The 21,027-nt window shown below is 41.6% G+C and overlaps 1 protein-coding gene across 3 annotated transcripts in view; it reads right to left on the reverse strand.

Annotated features, from left to right (window-relative positions):
* ANO2 (anoctamin 2) overlaps window positions 1–21,027 on the reverse strand; it is a 2,341,832-nt gene that overhangs the window by 1,001,792 nt on the left and 1,319,013 nt on the right. The window lies entirely within an intron of this gene.

The following is a 21,027-nucleotide window of genomic DNA, read 5'->3' on the forward strand; positions in this document are numbered from 1 at the left end:
AAAGACTGTTATACCTGGTGGTGCAACACCGTGACAACCATGGTGGGCTTGGGACCCACGAATGCTAAGATCAGGGAGTGACCTAGGAAAAATCCTCTACTATCAGTGTAGGAACCAAAGAAAATGCTGAGATGGGCAAGATACGGAAAGCTAAAGCTGACGTGATGAGACGTCGAAGAGCGGGACGAACAGCACCATCCTCGCTGAGACGACACTGCACTGGAGCGCACCCAAAGCTGGTAAAGGTACCAGTGTTGCCCATGGTGGAAAGAGGAGAGCTGAACAGAGCCAGGAAGGAGAGCAAAGAGCAAGTGAAATAACACCACATATGGGTCGGTCAGACCCCCAGAGAGATAATATCCAGGAGGGTTTTGGGAGACTTCAAAACCTGATTTTTGGATATTGGCAGAGGCCTAAGAAAGACAGGGGGCCAGAGGGGTCTGGCAAGCCCTACCTAGATAAGTGGAGCTTTACAACATATAATAAGCTTTACAACATACAATAAAAAGGGTAATTGGAGGGTTTTGCCAGTCAAACCAAGAACAGTAAGAAGAAAAACTGAGAGATGTCCTTTGTATAGACCCAGTGAAAAGAGAGTGACAGAGTTGGTGGAGAAGAAGCCCAGAAACCAAGAGACACAATATCCAGGAGGGTTACGGGAGCCCTAGAAATGCAAGTGTTGGATGGTGACAGAGACCCAAGAGACAGCCTAGGGAGCTAAGAAAGACAGAGGGCCAGAGGGGTCTGGAGAGCCCTCTTGGGATAGGTGGCACTTTGCAGCACACAGTGAAAGGGAAGTCAAACCAGGAACAGTAAGTACTGGAACTTGGAGGCTCCCTCTGTATGAGAAACCAGAGAAATTGGTTGAGCCGGATTAAGGGAACCATCCCTCCACTTAAAGAACTAAAGACATTTGATTTGCATATAGCCTGGAACATTTTCCTTAAGGAACCTAAAGAAAGACAAAGGAATGTTTCTGCGATTAACTGTTAAGAATGTACATTCAAGCTGTGACCTGAACTTCAGGAAAAACCTGGAGAGATCTGAGTAATACTGGTCGGGCAAAGCCTGAGCTGAGGGAAAACTACTCTGGCTTAACATTTGTGTTGTTTTCTTAAAGTGGTAGGGCCAGATAGTGAATAGGATTTTGTTTTGACAAAAGACAAGCACCTTCAGTTTAGTTGATAGGTAGGGAAATTCCTCTTAGCAATAGTGAATTTAAATTACATAAACACACTTGAAGTGATGTCCTTGAGTCTGACTCCTTCCTCTGGTTCACCACTCTGCTCATATACCAATAGAAGTAATTAAACAAAAAAAAGTCCTAATTGGAGGGTTGGGGAGTCCAGAGTGTCAGTTGTAAAGAGTTGTTTGTCAGCTCCTCAGTTGTATGAAAAATATGAACCCCATTTGGGTTTACCAGCCTGTCAGCTTGTTCAGAACTACATCATCTGATCCTAGACTGGGTTTCGAGCAAGCCCTTCACATATATTATATTTATACTCCGTGCACTGCAGCTCTGGCGCGCACCCGTAAGTAAATTTAAGTACTGTTTACTGGCATACAGGAATGCTTCTCTGTTGGACTTTGTGAGCCGTCTACGCGCTCGGACCGCTTGGTGCTGAGCGGCTGAAACCCTGTCTGGAGGATGATTTATGCGGTAGCACCATTTCGGCCGGGCCCCTTTAAGCCAAATAGGTGTTCCCTGGACTGTGGCTCTGCCCCCTGGTCTCGTGTCACTACCCTGACTTCTTGAAATACCCATAATCCCGCGCACCCGCATGTACATTCAAGTACTGTTTACTGGCACACTGGAACGCTGCTCTGTTGGCCTTTGTGAGCTGTCTACCCGCTCGGAGCGCTTGGTGCTGAGCAGCTGAAACCCTGCCTGGAGGACGATTTATGCGGTAGCACCATTTCGGCCAGGCCCCTTTAAGCCCAATAGGTGACTGTGTGCATTTTTCAGTTGGCTGTGTGCTTTTTTGGTTGCCCCTTTGATCCCTAGTGGAGTCAATCTTTCTAAAGTGCCTTATTTGTGTTTACTCTTTAAGGTGTTCCCTGGACTGTGACTCCGTCCCCTGGTCTTGTGTCACTACCCTGACTTCTTGAAATACCCATAATCCCGTGCGCGCATCCGCAAGTACATTCAAGTACTGTTTACTGGCACACTGGAAAGCTGCTCTGTTGGACTTTGTGAGCCGTCTATGCGCTCGGAGCGCTTGGTGCTGAGCGGCTGAAACCCTGCCTGGAGGACAATTAATGCGGTAGCACCATTTTGGCCAGGCCCCTTTAAGCCCAATAGGTGTTCCCTGGACTGTGGCTCCGCCCCCTGGTCTCGTGTCACTACCCTGACTTCTTGAAATACCCATAACCAGCACACCCGCAAGTAAATTCAAGTACTGTTTACTGGCACACTGGAACGCTGCTCTGTTGGACTTTGTGTGCCGTCTACGCGCTCAAAGCGCTTGGTGCTGAGCGGCTGAAACCCTGTCTGGAGGACGATTTATGCGGTGGTACCATTTCGGCCGGGCCCCTTTAAGCCAAATAGGGACTGTGTGCATTTTTCAGTTGGCTGTGTGCTTTTGTGGTTGCCTCTTTGATCCCTAGTGGAGTCAATCTCCTTAAGGTGTTCCCTGGACTGTGGCTCCCCCCCCCTGTTCTCGTGTCACAACCCTGACTTCTTGAAATACCCATAATCCTGCGCACCCGCGTGCGCACCCACAGGTACTTTCAAGTACTGTTTACTGTTCACGGTGCATGGCACGTGGCACAGGTGAAGGGCTATATATCATTAATTTCGTATGTGGTGGTGAAAAATCATTAGGATTTGTTCCTCATGTGGTTTTAAGTGGTTAAGTTCTGGTTTAGCTTTTGTAAGGAGCGGCTGGTGACAACTTGTAAATCTTAACCCCACTACTACTGTTGTGTGAATAGAAGGGCCCATGATTCTTCACAGCCAGAAAGTTGGCTTGACTGTAAAAAGCCTTGTACGCAGGAAGAAAGGCCTGATGGTAATGAAAAATAGGTTGTCTTCTCTTGCTTGCTCCACTCCCAGACGAGGGCTAACTAGCAATGGGACATTAGGAACGCCGATATTCAGCAATTTTGCAATGGTTCCCTTTTGGCCTTTAGAGCTAAAGCAGCTACACTAGAGGTAGAGCCCCTTGAAATCGTAGAGCCTTTTATGCACTCTACAGAATCACGAATAAACAGTACCTCAGTGTCTGTTGAAGATAAGAGAACCGATCTCCCTAGTGTTGTTGGCGACAAGTCCCTCCCGCTATATCAGTCCTTAACAGATACTACCATCCTAAAATCTTTACCTAGCACCTGTCCGACCTCAAAGTCACCTAAAATAAACCCACAAGCCTAATCGGACATGGTGATTATTGACTTAGACCCAAATGATTTGGTGTTCTCTAATAGCCTGATGTCAGAACATCTTTCAAGCTCCCCTGTAATGTTTTCAGACAGTGAAGAAAGTGGCGAGGAATCTTTCTCAAGAAATGCGCCTCACTCTCCAATTAATATATCTCCATCCCCTATTAATGTTTTAATACTTAATCATAGCACAAATACATCTTTCGCTTGTCATCAAGGGGATAACAATATGTTGAACATAACCTTGCAATCAATGAATGTAGCAATGCATGCCTTGTTTAAAATGTTGAAAATATGTGAGCGTAAATTAACTACACTGGATGAAAAATTGGAAAAAACACCACAATGGTTAATTGAGAGAAATGGGTTTACTAGCAACTGCTATGCCAAGGTCAATAAGAGTGAGACTGGTGTTTCTACGGCTGCCTCCCAAACAGAAACAACTAAGGGGTCTTCTCAATTGTGTAATAATTGCAACGGTGAAAAACCGATTGAAGCCATTTTACCCCTATTGCCCTGTATTCCAAAGATCATTTAAGATATGCCTATGGAATTAACAGATGCTTTAGAAAAGAATTCGAAATTAGTTGGGAAAAATAAAACTATACTGAATAATAAAAAAGCACAAGTGGAATCTCAGGTGCTAGACCTGCCTTAAGTAAAGAATAAGAAGAAGTTAAAAGAAATACCGAAAAAACTGCCTAAAAACCAGCCAGCTTTAAAGAGCGCTGGCAAGGCATTGGTGAAACCCTTCTTTAAAACTATCACCTTGCCCAAACGAAACACTCTAATAACTTCACAAGCAATTAAGGAAAAATATCTTCAACTGGCACAATCTAAAAAGATTGATCCCCTTAATTTCGTGCAAGTACAGGCAATGGATTACCGTCCATTGGAAGAACTAATGGAAGTTTTGAACCTTGAGAACGTTGAGAAAGTGAATGAGCGTGGCCTGGAACCAAAGGGCCCTCAATAAGGTCCCAAAATCCCCGAACAGAAAAAGGGGGAAAGTGATGCACAACTATTGGCCCATAGGGACGAAATTAGGAAGGCCGTGGATGCATACATGTCTGAGACTCGAAATCCGACTGTTGTTGCTCCCCATAAACTAGACATAGTTGAGAAGGTGGCAGACTCTTCACAGTTAAAACACTCCATGGCTACTAAAAAAGTGTTGGCTGAACAATCTGTCCCTGAACAAAGCTGTGGAAGTGGGGGTTTGTTGAGCAACTGTGCATGCACTGAAGGAGAAAATCAGTGGTCAGGGCCTGCACCGAATCCTGTTCAGGAACGCTTGAAGGTTCTGGACAATAATTGTCCGGGTAATTGTGCGGGGCCGCAGAAGAATATAACAAGCTCCATTATCACCCTAATAGAAAATGCTGTGGGCAAAGCGATGGCAAAGAATTTATCATCAAACCAACTCACTTCTAATATCAGTCTGTCTAAAGGGGTTGAAAGAAATGTAAGGAATGATAATAGAAAACCCCATGCACCTTACTCCCTGGTGCTAGCTTGTAAACCACCCCCAACTACCCAATATGATCTGAATAGGAGAGCCGTAATGGCTATATTCTCAGAAATTCCGCAACTGGAGGACATTGTGTCCTTCGATTTTGCACTGGTTGAGTTCTCAATGAAGGGGTCCCTAAATTCAGTAAGACTTTGGATCAAATCTAGAGTTGTCCAAAACTTAATTTGGCAAAATAAAGAAGATCTTTCAAGATTAGGGTTTACCCTAAGCCTGGACAGAACGGGAAAAATTGCGCAGCCCTTGAAAGATGGGGTTGTAAGATTTGAGGGTCAACCTTCTGCTCACGCTAACACTGGCAGGAAAGGTAATCCAAACAATGCTAGGTGTGTATACTCCAATCCCTGTATGCAGAATTAACAAAGAATAGAAGAGACAATTTCTCTCGTGAGCTGGAACACGCGTGGGTTTAAACACCTGATTAATAATGACCAAAGTCAACTGAACAATTGGGACATAGTACTTTTACAAGAGACGTGGCTCTCAGAATCCCCACTTTGGGAGAATCACGAAATCCACATAAATTCTGCAACTAGTGGTCGTCCAAACTCTGGACTGTTAACAGCAGTAAAAATGGGTAGAGGGATACCCTCGCAATTTTGGGCTGCCCCGAATAAATATATGCTTCTGATAAAAGTAATGTTCGAAGAAGATGAAGTGGCTGTTCTAAATATATACTGGAACCCGATTGCCATGTCTGAAGACAAATTCTTCCTTGATTTGAATTCCCTACTAGATCTGGTCTCAAATGATACCAGAGTTAATGCATTGATCCTAGCGGGTGATTTAAATTTGAGATGCTTAGAGTCCCCCGAAATTAAAAACTGGGTAAGGTACTGGAGTTGGGATTCGCTAATTAAAGCGAGAGGGTTGTTCATGCTTAATGGGGCTCTATCCCCGGATATACCACCAGTTGAGACATAGCGCAAGGGCGACAGTAAGTCGATTATCGACTACATATATGTGAGCAATGAGCTTTGGCCTTTAATGACAAAGTTCTCGGTCCTAACAACAAATGCAAGCGACCATAACATGTTGACAACTGAATGGAGGACGGGAGCATCAGAATCCAACAATATAGATCTTATCAAGGTACTTGTGTGGTGAACACGGGGGGAACCGTCTCTGCTGGTCAGAGTCTGAGTTAGTACTATTAGATAGAAAGCTGGTCTGCTTGTCTGAGCTGGTCGATACTTGGTATGATAAGTCGATAGTGTATACACTGACTTTATTCAAGCTATTCAACAACAAAGGTTTAAAGCAAAGCCCAAGTGTGTACATTTACATCATTCTGACCCGGAAATTAAGATCCTTAAAGCACAACTTAGAACTGACCTTAGACAAATAAGACATGAACCTTTCCTCTACGTCAACAAATAGCAAATTCCCTTAGAATGCGTTGTAGAAATTGGTTGAAGTCTCACCATGATATTATGTTTCAGGAAGACAGCTGCAATATGTTAAAAACACTGGCTAGCAAGAACATCACTAGAATGTGGGCTATGATAAATCAATCTGTCACATCACCTTGGCTAGCCATGCAATCATCGGCTGTCCCGTTACATCTGTGGGTCGATCATTTTAGCAAGCTTTATGCTCCGGTGGGGAGACATTCTACTAGATCATTTGAAGTCACTCAAAATGTTTTGCCTGGATTTTGAATGGTCAGAGATTTTGGAGCTTATTAGATCCGCAACTAACTCTAAACCTAGCGGGTCTGATGGGCTATCTAATTTCCAGATAAAAAAATCCCCGACATTTTGGGCCTCGATTTTGTTTAGGATCTTTTCCATGGTGAATTCCTCGCAGTCCTTACCAGAGTCTTGGACTCAGGCAATTATAGTTCCGATATATAAAAAGGGAGAGAGAGCGTCACCCTCCAGCTATAGACCCATCTCCCTTTTAGATATCCCTGGGGAAACTATTCGCCAAAATCATCCTCAAACAGTAACAGGCCTGGGTGAAGACTTAAGGGTTGATCAATCCTTTTCAATCAGGGTTTATGTCCGGGTTGGGCACTATTCCGAATATTATGTCAGTAATTATGATTCAAGCCCAACAAGCAGAGCAGAATCAGTCTCTATATCCAGGGTTTATAGACTTTCGAGCTGCATTCGATTCAATTGATAGAAATTTGTTATACACGAAACTGAAGAAGCATGGTTGCCCAGACACCCTTCTCTCACTGATAATTTTTCTCCCTTGAAATACGTCAGTGAGAGTCAGGATTTCCCTTGATGGCAAGCTATCCCCTCTAATCAAAACTCAGAGAGGTTTAAAACAAGGGTGCCCTTTGGCAGCCTTTCTATTCAACTTCTTCATTTTGGATCTAGGGCTCGAATTTAACAACTGTCTTGGAGACCCGCCTAAATTGGGAGCTCAAAAAATCTCTTATCTGCTTTATGCGGACGACCTTGTGTTATTGTCTCAAACGCCACAAGGCCTTCAAAACATGCTAACAAAATTGGGCCTTTACGTTCAAGCAAATAATTTAGAAATTAACATTGCAAAGACCCAAATACCAAGATGCGAAAAACACAAGCCGACACTGAGTAATATGTTCTCCTGGAAAATCCAGAATGAAAACTCAGAGAATGTACCCCAAATTAAATATAAATACTTGGGGGTGTTAATCAGAAATACAAAAAATAGATTATCTGAAGATGAAGTAAGGAAGAATAAAATCCAGCAGCTTACTTCACAATCTCGATTGTTGATTAATAAGTACAGGAAGTTTTATTTTACAAAATGAAGGTACTCCCGATTGTGTTATATGGCATTGAAGGCCTACTACCAAGAGATCAATATTATTGGGACCAACTGGAATCAAGTTACTGGAAACAGATCCTAAACTTACCTAAAACTGTTCCGATCGCTATTTTGCGATATGAATTAGGATTGTCTTCTATGTATGCCCAGGTAACTTGGAAACAGTGTGCATTCCTTCGTAAGTGTCTCTTGGAACAGGAAGGTAACAACATATTGAGGGTGTTAGGACAATATCTGCTGAAATCCTCAAATACCTTTGCTACTGAATGGAGAAAGCATGTATTTTCTAAATTAGCTAATGCCGATATTACGGTCGAGTTCTTGTTATCGCATCCAGTTAGAGCAAAAGTAAAAATATATTTGACTGATTGGACTGAGAACATGTCAAGATGTTCCCAAACCTAAAGACTTGGATATTTTTCTGTTTGGTGCCAAAAAATGTGGGTTGATGTCAGGATACATGTTGAAAAGTCCTTCCCCTAAAGTGAGAATGGGGTACCTAAGATTTAGACTGAATTTATGGTACACGAGAGATGTCCTTTATAAAAGGAAAAAGCTGGAAAAAGAACAAAACTACTGCAGGTACTGTACTCTGCTAGAACAAAGGGAGACCTTACAGCATCTGCTAGTGGAATGCGAAGCACTCTGTAATGTTCGAACTAGATGCTTCACAAACATTCTCGTAACACAGCATGTAATGGAGAGTGACAAAAGGTGGCACACGCTGTTCTCCAGTACTCGCCCAAGAATTCAGATAGCCATAGTGCAGTTTTTTCAAATTGTGCTCCCTGGTTTAGAGGCACTTAATGAGTAATGTATTACTCCATAAAGGCTATTGGGTTTCTGTTTAGCTGTAAGAGGTAACGCTTGGTTAAACTGACTCAACTAGATGTTATTATTGTAAATAGGATGAATTAATGTTATTTTATTGTATGTTATGAATTCTTTTTGGTTATGTGATGAGTATGGAAATTGTAAGAATGTATTACCTTTTAGCCTTTGTAAGATTGTAAAAAAAAAAATTGTAAGTAGATTGATATATATTGGTGAAATATTTGAAAAGTTGTCAAGACAACTATAACAAATAAAATAAAAAATAAAAAAAACGTAACTGCAATTTCCTGCCACCACCTATACCTCCTCTTTCTTATCAACATCCCCCACTTACCTGACCTGGACCTGGCCATTGTGAGGGGGTCCTGAAATGGGCACTCAGAAGAGATCTCAAGTTCTTTTTCTTTAGCAGCGCTGAGGTTGAGTAAATTCCTAGAGGAACTAGGGGACAATACTACAAACATAAACAGGAAGCACTATGTAAACAGTGTCAATGTCGGGGCAACTGAAAGTGGGGTAATCCAGTTCCCAGGTGATCCAAGACCTTAATTACTCTCTGCCTGCTTCAGGACACCATGCTACTATAACACAAATTGCAAAGGAAATGGCCAGGAAAGTCTATTTTTCAGAGGCCATGTTACCCCATTGTACAAAATAAAATTCCACCATTCTGGCCAGCTCAAAAGTTCCCCCAAAACACTGACTTGGACAATGTTTTTCCTGCATGTGTCTCCCAACTAAGGTGCTCCCAGCTTGATGACAATTCTTTGTAGACCTTGCAGTTCCCTTGCTTTTTTTCAGGATATCTCTTCTCAGACCTTTGGTCACTTGTGATTCTCTGAGGGTCTTTCTTAGACCTCCCTCCTCCTTCTCTTTTAGTCTCTCTTAGATCTTGCGATATTCTGGGATCTCTAGAGGTCCTATGTAGCCTATTCCTGTGATTGAGTGAAGGTCTTCCCTGCTGAACTTGGTTTGTTCTGGGTCCTTTTCTGGCAGACATTGTATGGACTTCTTACAATGGATCACTCCCTTCTATGTATGGTGTAGGTTTACTTTTGGAGAGGCAAGCATATAGGCCCTCATCCATGCTTCTCTGTTTTTCTCTGGGGATGAGGTTAATTTAATGCTTTCCTGTAGTAGACAGTTCCCCCAAACAATATCCAGACTGCCTTGGTTCTGGCACAGAGCCTGCCCAAATCTTTCGAGCTAGAAAACTACATTCCTACTAGAGCCTGATGCTCCCTTTGGAGAATGGAGGGTCATTAGCATGTCTGATTGAGTTTGGTCTATTCCATCTTCTAATCTTTTTCTGGCCCCTTTTATATACCAGGCTTGGTGAGTAAGGTAGCAACCTGTACAGTGATTGGTCATTCCTACAAGGTGATTGGTTATTGGATCTCAGCAGTTTTGAATCAATATGTCTGTGCAATGCTGTCAGCACAATCTTTGAATCTTGGGTTTGACTTGCCTTGAAGGTCCATGATAATAAGGCTGTTTCTGACTGACATCTGTTTTGTAAATGGGGCTGGCTTCTCCCTGTATTGGATGCAGTCAGAAGTGTGCTGTTGTGCATCTGTCATGTCCCACGCTTGCTTGTGAATGCCCCTCTTTTGCATGTTGCGTTTACTTTGAGAACAGATCTCACAAACTCAGAAAAGGCACAAGCTACACATTTCTTATATTTAAAAGTGTGCTGGGGGGGCGTGGCATGGCGCCAAGGAAGATGGACAGCTAGACAATGAGCTCCGGGCCACCAACTCTATATCCTACCTGTAATACATGGTTCTTAAAAATATTCTCTAAATTGTTTGCATTCCATTGAGGACTTTTTGAGGCCTGCCTGTCTCTCCTTTGAGAGCAATGTGCAAACCACCGGTGCTGTGACCTCTGCGTCACCTGGAACCCATTGCGGCTGCCCTCTCTGTGGCAACATCTGTAATGCAACCCGCACGACTGGGCCTGCTTGGGCCTCTTTGCTTTCACTCAGTGCCACCTCATGGCTATTTAATATAACAGCCGAAAGCAAAGAAAAGATAAGAATTGCCTGCAAAGAAAAAGACATTCCGGTAACATTTTATTTTCATTTTTATCAACCTATATACTTCGAGCCTAACCAATGCATCATGCTGAATTGCTATTTTCCGTGGCTTGGCCGTCATAATAATCCCTCAGCATGGACTCGGGTAAAAATAGCCAAAAACCTATAACAGCTTCCAAGGATTTACAATCTTCCTCGGCCACACTTAAAAGACGTAAAAGTGACTCACCCCAGCCGCTACCTTCCACTGACCCTGCCATTTAAGCTATTGTACAAGAGATTAGGTCACTCAAACCTTTTATTGAAACTACCAACCAAAAATTACAGCAGCTCGACGAAAGATGGAATGTCTTTGAAAACAGAATGAGTGAAATGGAAAGCAGAATAGGCTCTGCAGCAGATGTCTCACCAAGAATGACTCAGTTGGAAAAAGCGGTGAATGGCCTTCACAAACATAATGAGGAGTTAGAGAATGGAAGCAGGCGCAATAACCTGCACATTTCTGGCTTACTGGAATGCTGTGAGGGGAATGATTCTATTCTGTTCTTGCAAAATATGCTTTTACCCTTGCTCCATATTCCAAAGGAAATCTCTCTCAACATTCAACATGCTTATCGTATTGGCCCCATGGGAGGCTCCAAGATGTCACAACCTCCACTGCATACTTTGATTTATTTTCTACTTATTGGAGTACACCAAACTGTTCCACATCATCTCCAATGCCAAAGAGAAGAATACCCTGTCTAGCAGGGCTGCAGGATTCATATTTTGCAAGATGTTGCAAAGAAGACAGCCCAACAGAATTTCTTTCCTATCATCCTGCCCTGAAACAACTTAACATCAGATATGGTCTGTATCATTTATGTTCTCTTAAAGTGACATATGAAGGACGAACATCGATCTTTGATGAGCCCGCAGATCTTAAAACTTTCATTTGCTCTCTCAAGGCTAAGAATATGGATACGCCACACCCCTCCAATTCTGTTGCTTTAGGCTCCTGACTCTCTACCTCATGTATGAGCATACTTCACTCACTCACAGATTACAGTCTTAAATCCTTTTTCCCTTCAATAATGGTGGGCGAGGTGCTGTTTTGGTACCCCTCTTTCGCGCAAGTTGTTTTTTCTTCCTTTTTAGGCCCGGCTGGCATCATCTGCTCCCATTTCTTTCTTCCTTTTTTCTCCTAGCATTAGCTTGACCCTCTTCGCTTTCTAATTCTTCAATGTTCCTTCATATCTTGTGCTATGTCACTTTATGTTTTCACTTCTTAGTTCGTAGAATCTGGACATCTTACCCCGTTCCTCCCTTTTCTCCCATTGCTCCTTCCCCTCGTACACCATTGTTCTTATGGGAAAATTTTAAACATCAATATGTTCCTACACATTGTGATCTCCTTTCCGAATATATTTACAGCATTATATGACACTGCCCTTCTCTGGTATTTTTATATTGTTTCTATTTGCTTTGCCTTACAGGTACAATGGTTTTTAAATGTGTAACCTGGAACATTAAGGGCTGTAACAGCCTGATCAAAAGGCATAAGGTAATTTCCGATCTCAAAAAGCTGCATCCGTCAGTTGCCTGTGTTCAAGAAACCCCTCTGTCTCTCGCAGAAGCCATGAAACTAACATCTTTCTGGGTCAAGGATGTTATAGCCAGTCCGCCAGCAGGTTAAAAAAAATGGGGTAGCCATATTAATCAGTAAAAAAATATCATACAAAATCCTTAGCCAGGATGTGGATAGCAATGGGACAGGGTCACACTGCTTATGGGTTCTGACACTGTCAGTATAATGAACATCTATGGTCCTACATTGCGTGACCCAGAAATCTGAAATTCCACAAAAACAAATTATTCTTAAATCAAATTTCTCAAATTTAATTCTGCGTGGCGATGTCAACCATGTCTTATATCCCTTTTGGGACAGGAAATCCAGGTGTATTTTCAAAAGTTCCAAGTCCCATAAATATTTTACCCATTGCCTGAGAGAAGCGGGGCTTCTCGACATGTGGAGATTCGCCCATCTGGTTGACTTAGAATACACGTTCCATGCTCATCCCCATAACACCCTCTTCCACGTTGATTATATCTCTACAACTAAATCCCTCACTAGCACTATCATCGACTCCCCCATTTCTAATATTATCATTTCAGATCACACCCCTGTCAATACCACCTTTGATCTCTCTGATATTAAGAAGCCGTCTTCAAAATGGAAATGTAATAACAATTTACTTCATGATCAAAAATGTATTCAGTCCTTCCAACAAAGTTTATTTTCTAAAAATGTAGATGGAGATACCGCAGTGGTCAATAATTGAGAAGGATTTAAAGCCACCCTAAGAGGACACATAATCTCAAATTCTAGCATATAAAAGAAGCAATATTAAAAGGACCTTGATGCCCTATACCATCAGCTTTCTTTCAATGATAAACAATACTATCAATCACTGTCAGATCTGAATTTTCGTAATACCTTGTCCCTGTGTTTCAAAAACAATAAAAAAAACTCACTGAACAAGCCTCTGGAGCCATTTGAAAATATAAATTCAAGATATATCAAACATCTAACAAAGCTGGCAAGTCCATGGTTTCCTATCTTAAAGTTAAGAAAGAAAGAACACTTATCTTTCATATTAAAGATTCCTCCGGCTCTTTTATAACGGAACCTTCCAAGATCCTTCAGGTCTTTAAGAACTTGTATTGCGATCAATATACCCCAGAGACTACTGTTCTGGAAGCTAGTCTTAAATCCTTTTTTGATAAAATAAGCCGATGCCCTTCCCTTTCTTTACATCTCAGTTACTTGGAAGGAGACATCACCCCCCAGGAAATTAAACTTGCCATACAAGGGCTAGGTAAAGCCAAGGCTCCAGGCCCAGATGGATTATCTACTGAGTTTTTTAATCAGTGTTCTTGCCCCTTAACTTCAAGACTTAAGACTACATACTCCTTTTTTTGGTTTACTGGGGAATCCTCATCTGGATCCTTCTCCGAAGTGCTACTCATTCTGTTCCATAAAGCTGAAAAAGACCCTGAGCTCCCCAAAAATTATAGACCAATCTCTCTCATTAATGTTGATAGCAAGAATTTTGCTAAACTACTGTTCAACAGAATGTAATCTTGCCCTCCCAAGTTAATCAAGGCTATGCCAAGGGCAGGAACATCACGTCCAATGCTAGACTCCTTTTAGATGCTCTACATATTTTCTCAAAGGACAAAAATGATAAAGTGAGGTATGCTGCTATTTCACTGGACACTGAGAAAGCCTTTAATTGGGTCAACTGGGATTATATGTTTCGAACCCTGCTCTGGCATGGGTGTGGCGAGGGCTTTATATCCCTGGTCAAACTACTATACTCTGATCCTAAATCTTTTATCTGCATTAATGGCCTATCTTCACCTTTTCTTTTTGCTTCAGAGGGGTACTAGACAGGGATGCCTCTTGTCACCAATCCTGTATGTCTTATCCCTAGACCCTTTATTGGAATACATAAGATCTAATGGTAACATCCCTGGGATTTTATGAGGACATTTTAAAACCAAAGTAGCTGCATATGCTGATGATATCCTCCTTTTATTAAAAAATCCCAAAAAGAAGATTATTCTGCATCTGTTAGCTAAATTGCAAAAATGTGTGCCTGTATCTGGGTATAAACCTAAAAAAGATAAATCAGAGCTATTACCACTCAACTCATTTTGCTTGAAACATGAATTAGACGTCTTTGGTTTCAAGTGGTATGAAAAATCATTCAAATATTTGGCCTTACGTTATGCCTCTACGGTAAGCGGCACTATCAAACTTAACACGGACATCCTACTCAACAGACTCAAAGTACTGACTAACATGTGGTCTCCTCTCTATCTTTCTTGGTGGGGTCGTCTTGATACTGTTAAAATGATGTTATCTCCCATTATACTCTATCAGCTTCAAATGCTCCCTGTTTCTCTCTCTGCCACTTTTTTCAAATCCTTTTACTCAATCTTACTCAACTTTCTGTGGGGCTAGGGATGGTAAAAGTAAGAGAATTGCGCTCAATAAGCTTATGTCTCTTTTTGTTAAAGGAGGAGTCAAATTTCCAGACTTCAAAAACTATCCTTATTTCCTACTCAAATGAACAAAATGTTGGTTTGCTCCATCTGATTCTGCTAACATCCCCTCCTGGTGTGTTCTTGAGAAACAGCTAGTATTCCCCTGTAATATTGTTGACTTGTTATATATATTTGGCCACTCTTCTGCCTCAGTTTTGACCCAGTCAAAGCCTCCAGAACTGCCCTTAGAACCTGTCTCTTCCAATTAAACAAATCCCCCTCTAGAGAGCTCTCGCCCTATTTGTGGCATAATAGATCAATCACTATCAATGGCAGAGTTTTATGTCGCAAGTCCTGGCTAAGCAAAGGCATCCGGTTCATCCAACAACTTTTCCAAAGGAGCACCCTTACTTCTTTTCAAGATCTCAGAAGCTCCTTTTCCCTGCCCATATAGGACTTTACGTTCTACAATAATTTAGTTAATGCCTGACGGGATGGACTTCAGACACATGCTAATAATATACATATGACTGATTCCTCTAGACCACTGCTTCTAGCCATGGCTACCGATATTAAAGCTGCCAAGTTTTAAAAACTATTGATGACTGATAACTCTTCTACCATCATGTGACTGGTTCAATCTCAATGGGACTGATTGTGGTCTTATATTGATGATGGTATATGGATTCTACTTTGGGCTAGGATCAGTTGTGTCTCCACATCCACCAATATTACACAACATCCTTTTTTCTTCATGCACAGAGCTTTTACAACCCCCTTGAAATTGATGAAATCCAAGAACGTATCAGATGGGAAATGTTGGTCGTGTGGAGGCACCCCTGGATCTTATAAGCATGTGTTCTATGATTGCCCTCGAATATCTATGTTTTGGCAAATGACTAAAGCTATTTTTAAAATTGATATCCTTCTTTCCTTCACCAATGTCTTCTTGGGGAGCATTAACATTGGTGCAGCCAAACTACACTCCTCCTCTGTCTTGTGTGATCTATTTAATGCCATCACCATCAAATGCATTACTGCCAACTGGAAACATTTCCAAAATATTACTATTAAAGGCTGGCGGAACAACATTTGCTATAGACATAGGATTGAACATTGCATAGCTACGTATTGTAATTTGATACACCGTACAACATCAAATGGGCTTCATTCATTAACTAACTGGACAATCATAACATGTCTGACATGGTACAGATTTGCCTCTCCTTTTATGCCTATTTCAACGTGTTCACTGTTGGAAAAATATACCATGTGCTTATAATGCTGTTGATACATGACCAAGTATCTTTAATGTGTCATCCTTCCCTACCCTTCCTTCCTTATTGTATCTTGTCTATCTCCATGTATGTACCCCCCAGTGAGTCCAGTATTCATTAATTCTCCTCTCTTCTATTGATTATATTGCATTGACGTTCATCTTAAACATTTACAACACTATTACACTTACTGTACTCTTCTTTTCTTATTAATTTAGCTATACATTTATTTCAGATTGTTACCATCAAATTTGCTGTATACATTGTCTCTATTTTGTTCCTTGAATTTACATTGTTGTTACCTTTATTGGATTTTCCTCTAATGCTCCACTGTTATATAAAAGCCTTAATAAAAACTATTTAACTGAAAAAAGTGTGCTGATGGTCCATCCATTTTTCTATGCACTGGCAGAGAAATGCTACCTCATCATCCACCCATTGTGAGGCACGTCAGGCAACAGCTGGACCACCCTGTGACTCAGCCACCTCAAAATACAGGATTGGGAGTGGGTCCAAATAGACCCAACATAGAAAACTCTCGTGCTCTTGTCAGTGCCATCACTCCATCCCACCACATCTCTTCACCCACGCTGGCCTGCTCGTGCCAACATTTCTATGGCAGTCATTTGAAGTGAATTATTTGTGTAGTATTTTGTGTAAAACTCTGGGTGGGTCACTCACCACATTCTGTTATTTTAAACACATAGATTGCTTTTATCACTCTGGTACGAATCCCTCAGGTGTTCATGATACTCTGTTCAAAAGACTGTACCTGTAAGTAAATACCAAGGACCCTCATTAAAAGCATTCACTCTTTTATACATAGTGAAATTACAGACATACTAACATCATGGTTATGGAGAGTCACTTCTGCATTATTCAGACCCAGCACATGTCACGGTGACCAAGGATCCTGTAGGAGACAAAGAGGAGTGGAATCCCATTTGGAAACCAAATAACTTCACAATTGTCTTCCCTGTGTGCCTGGCATTGAGGATATTTGCTTAGCTGGTAGACTCCAGCATTGCTAACTTCCAAAATATAGATGGAGCAATTAGAGGTGGAAGTGATCTAGGACCATTTGCAGAGTTGTCAAAAGAATAGGTCACTCTATGTTGCTTGCTGATAAAGAATACAGTAGTTTGATTATTAGTCTAGAGATGTTCGTCAGAGATCTGAGATAATCATTTTCAGTGCCAGACTGATCAGTTTCAGATATAACAGACTCAATGTAACTGTGCGTACCTTTTGACAAAAGTTTGTGGACAACGATGCTTGCTTTGCTAACTGTATCAGGAGTCAGTGGTGATATTTATGTGAATGACGGAATTGTTCAAGAACAATATTCACTAAGACTGAAATGTGGAGCCCACTAAGGAAGGGCTGACAGAAGGTATGGAGAAAGTGACTTCTCTTTCTGTAATTTAAATGGCCTCACTGAGTAGCGAGTTGTGATTGCTATTCTTCTCGATTTAGTCTGGCATAGGTCATCAGATGGATGCATATCATCAGTGGCCCCAGGATGTACTGAATTAGTCAGGCCTAGTATGGTTGCTTAGTTTAAAATTATTCAAAATTTCGTTGTGAAAAGTAGGATTCTATAGTTATAAGAAAACCACAGCTATGAATTGTATTGTTCAATAACACAAACTGCATGTTTTAGAGTGGCAAGAAAACTGCTAGGAAAATATATCTTGTACAGGCATGATGATAAATGTTTAGGCCCTGGTGCTATATTGGATTAAACAGTTGTTGGGGTAAGGCCTACATATTATAGAAAATGAAACCCACTCAGTAACATTTTTGTAAAACATCATATGCATAAAATATTAACATTTCATTCTATTATTTTTGACCCAGGATTTAAGCATAGATATTAGATATGAAATGGCTATGAAGAGCGTGCTCAACTCCAGGGTGCCGCTTCTGCTGGTATCTGAGTTTAGACAAACCTTTCGAATTTCTACAATATCGTGAACGGATTCAGACTGCAAAGAACTAGGATGACTTGAAGCAATCAAACTGCTTTTAAATCCTACAATGGTGAGAGTAATATCATGTTGCTAGAACTCGGCTGGAGCGGATTCAATGGTGAGAAGGACCATAGATTTTCTCACTCTATAGCACCAGGTTTTAAGGTAACTTTTGGTTATTGGAAAAGAAACAGGTGCCATTTGTGAAAGCCGCACTTGTAAGTATTTTAGGTGAAACAGAAGACACAAATATCCTCAGAGAATGAGTGCTTAAGTAACACATCACTCCATGCATGTTCCTTTGTCCATAGATGGGCATGCTGTGCAATATAGTGGTGCTGCACAGTGCTTTTTTGGTATCTAGTATGCTAATAATGCTCAGATGTGCTGCTGAGTTCTCACTAAGTTATCAGCTTAGTTCTGACTTCTGTGTGCCATATATGAGTCAGAGGTTTGAATCTCAGCAAGGTTGACTCAGAACTCTATCCTTCCAATGACAATACATTGTTTGCCTTTAAGTTGTTTAATCATAGTACGTGTTATCCAAAGTATACCTAGAAGATGTTGAGAGCAAGCATAGGCCTATGTCCCTATAAACGGCTCTATGGATCCCTGCAGTGTCAATCATCTGATTCGGGCTGATCCTGGGAGCCTGCCAAAGACTACCAACATTCAAATTTCACTCACATGTTCCGCAAGATAGGGATTCGGGCATCACAAAAGGATTCAGTGTAAAGCATAATACTGACATTGGATTTGGATATTCTTCAATTGGAGTTTGGGAGTCTAAAAAAAGAACCGGCAACATCCTGTATACTTGGTGGGCTATGTGTATCTACAGGAAGGCAAGTCATAGCTAATCCACAGCAGGAACTGGTAAAAGAGGCTTTTCAAGGGTTTATGGAGGATTTATTTTTCGTTGGGGACTACGTCTGTTATTTGTGATTTGAAAATTGGGTGTGTGAGGAGTCCTAAATGTGTGGCGGACAAATTTGTAGTGGGTTATCAACTTTTGCCATTTCATTAACACAAATAGTTTGCAGAAACGCCTCACTATCCTTACCCTAATGAGGATTTACCAGCCTATTGAAACTAAAGGGGAACACTCTAACCAAGAGATATCTAACCCTCCCACTTATATAATAATCAAAGTAAAATGAACACATATGGCAATTCAAGCCAACAACACCATATAACATATGTGCTGATTCACAGTATGATTAGTGGCTCTTTGTCGTGGTCTGGGTGAATTACCCCTTCCCCAGATCCAAAGTAGGAAAAAGAAACACAAGGAAATCTGTGTCTGTGCAAATTTCCAGTACTTGAATGTACAATGTTCTGTCACTTCAACAAAGTACTGTGATAAAAGCCATAAGCCCTCACTCCTCTTGGAATAAGAACTGTTTCATCTTTCTGACAACAACAAATAGTCTGGTCAGAATGGTTTACCACAGAGCAGAATTGGATAAAGAATTGTAAAAAACAACTCTCCGGCGACAGTCACAACTCAATATGTCTTTCTCTTTTAGTGCCACTCTCCAACACTTGCACCTTCGACTACCTAGCTTATCCTCTCACCAGGTTTCTTCTGGGCAATCACTCCTTGCCCAACGGGTACACTCGCTTGCCCGTCTACTTCTCCACAACCTGAGAGTAAAGTGCTTCAATGGTAACTTTCAATTTTAGAAGAACAACAACTTCAAGAATTTTTCTTGATATGAAAATTCAGCTTTAAGGGCATAGAACATTCAATCTAAAAACAATAATCATCTCCCTTTGGATAAGTACTTCCAAAAGTGCAGCTTGTTAGCCACCTTTCTCCCCCTTCTGCACCAATGTTTAAACAGTAGCTACGATACAGTCTTTCCTTGTGGCTACCTTGGTTTTGGCAATGTGAGTTTAGATTAAGTACATTTGTTTCAGCAAAGGAATAGCACTTCTTACAACCCTTGGGGTTGTATTTCATCCTTCTGGCTTTTGGCAATGTTTAGTATTCTCCCTTGGCCCAGCTTTTGGTCTCTTTTGGCTTTGGCATTGCTTGGTATTCTCAATTTTGAATACTGCTTTCTCACTGGGTTGTTGTGATCTCCAAAAACTCACAAAAGGCATATCACAGCTACTTTGTTTCCTTAACTGCCACTTTAGTGTTTTTGGAATTCAATAGAAATGCTTCTGTCATGCACATGCGAGCAGCGCGGCTGACCTAGGATACGCCAGCAGCACTTCAGCCCTGCAGTACCACCTGCAAGTGGGGAAATCACTAGATAAGTCGCTCTCGCTCGGTGCTCGCTGACCGTTGGCTTCTGCGGCTCATCTGGACTCAGCGAACTGTTTCTGGTCATTCGCTTCTGCCACCACCAGATCAACTCTGAGCTTCCAAGCTCCTGCAGATCTCCTGTGCGACCCAATCACCAGAGATTCCCCTGCATCTTCCACCATGCCAACTTTCCGTTGCACCACCCCTGCACAAGGGATAAGGAGAGGCAATGACCAGCTCAGGACCCTTCAGTAGTCCTGGCGTCTTCTCACTCTTTTAATCCCACCTCCACCTGCAGACACAGTCCACACAACATACACTGCTTCCTCTGCTTCTGCTTCTCTAACTTTTTCAGCTTCTCCCTAGCCTGCAGCTGAGGGGCCATTTAACCCTCCCAGCCTTCCTCAGGTGTGGGTCATTAAGGTTAATTAGCTGGCCACTACAACTTGGTTCCTCTGCATCCCTCTTCCTCATCCCTGTACTAAGGGAATTACAGGACTTGAAGTCCTGAAAAACAAAATTAATTTCTTAACTATTTCTGCTTTGCAATAAGCTATGAAAAGGCTACGGTTTTGGGGAAAGTTACACTGGGGAATTTCCCCTTCTTCCTGATATGTTTCCTGACCAATGTGATCATCCCGCAGAACACAAACCAAAGGTTAAGGTTCAGGAAGAGTCTGCATTCTCCTGGACACATGAGGAAGGTCCCAGATCTTGGTTTGGAGGGGAATAATTACTGATTCCTCACGGGTGCCTCAGAAAGAAAAATCAAGGAGTGACCATGTTGTAATATTCACAGGTGATTTTAAATTGAATTAGAACCCCTGACTACGATTTCTGAGAAATGTGTCTGGAAAACTATGTGTAGCACCTGCAGGAGGATAAGAAATGTTTAGTCCCAGGTGTTGCCTTGAATTAATGAGTTGTTAAGATAA

Source organism: Ambystoma mexicanum, chromosome 12, assembly GCF_040938575.1.
Source record: "Ambystoma mexicanum isolate Mex_15411 chromosome 12, UKY_AmexF1_1, whole genome shotgun sequence".
Classification (NCBI taxonomy): domain Eukaryota; kingdom Metazoa; phylum Chordata; class Amphibia; order Caudata; family Ambystomatidae; genus Ambystoma; species Ambystoma mexicanum.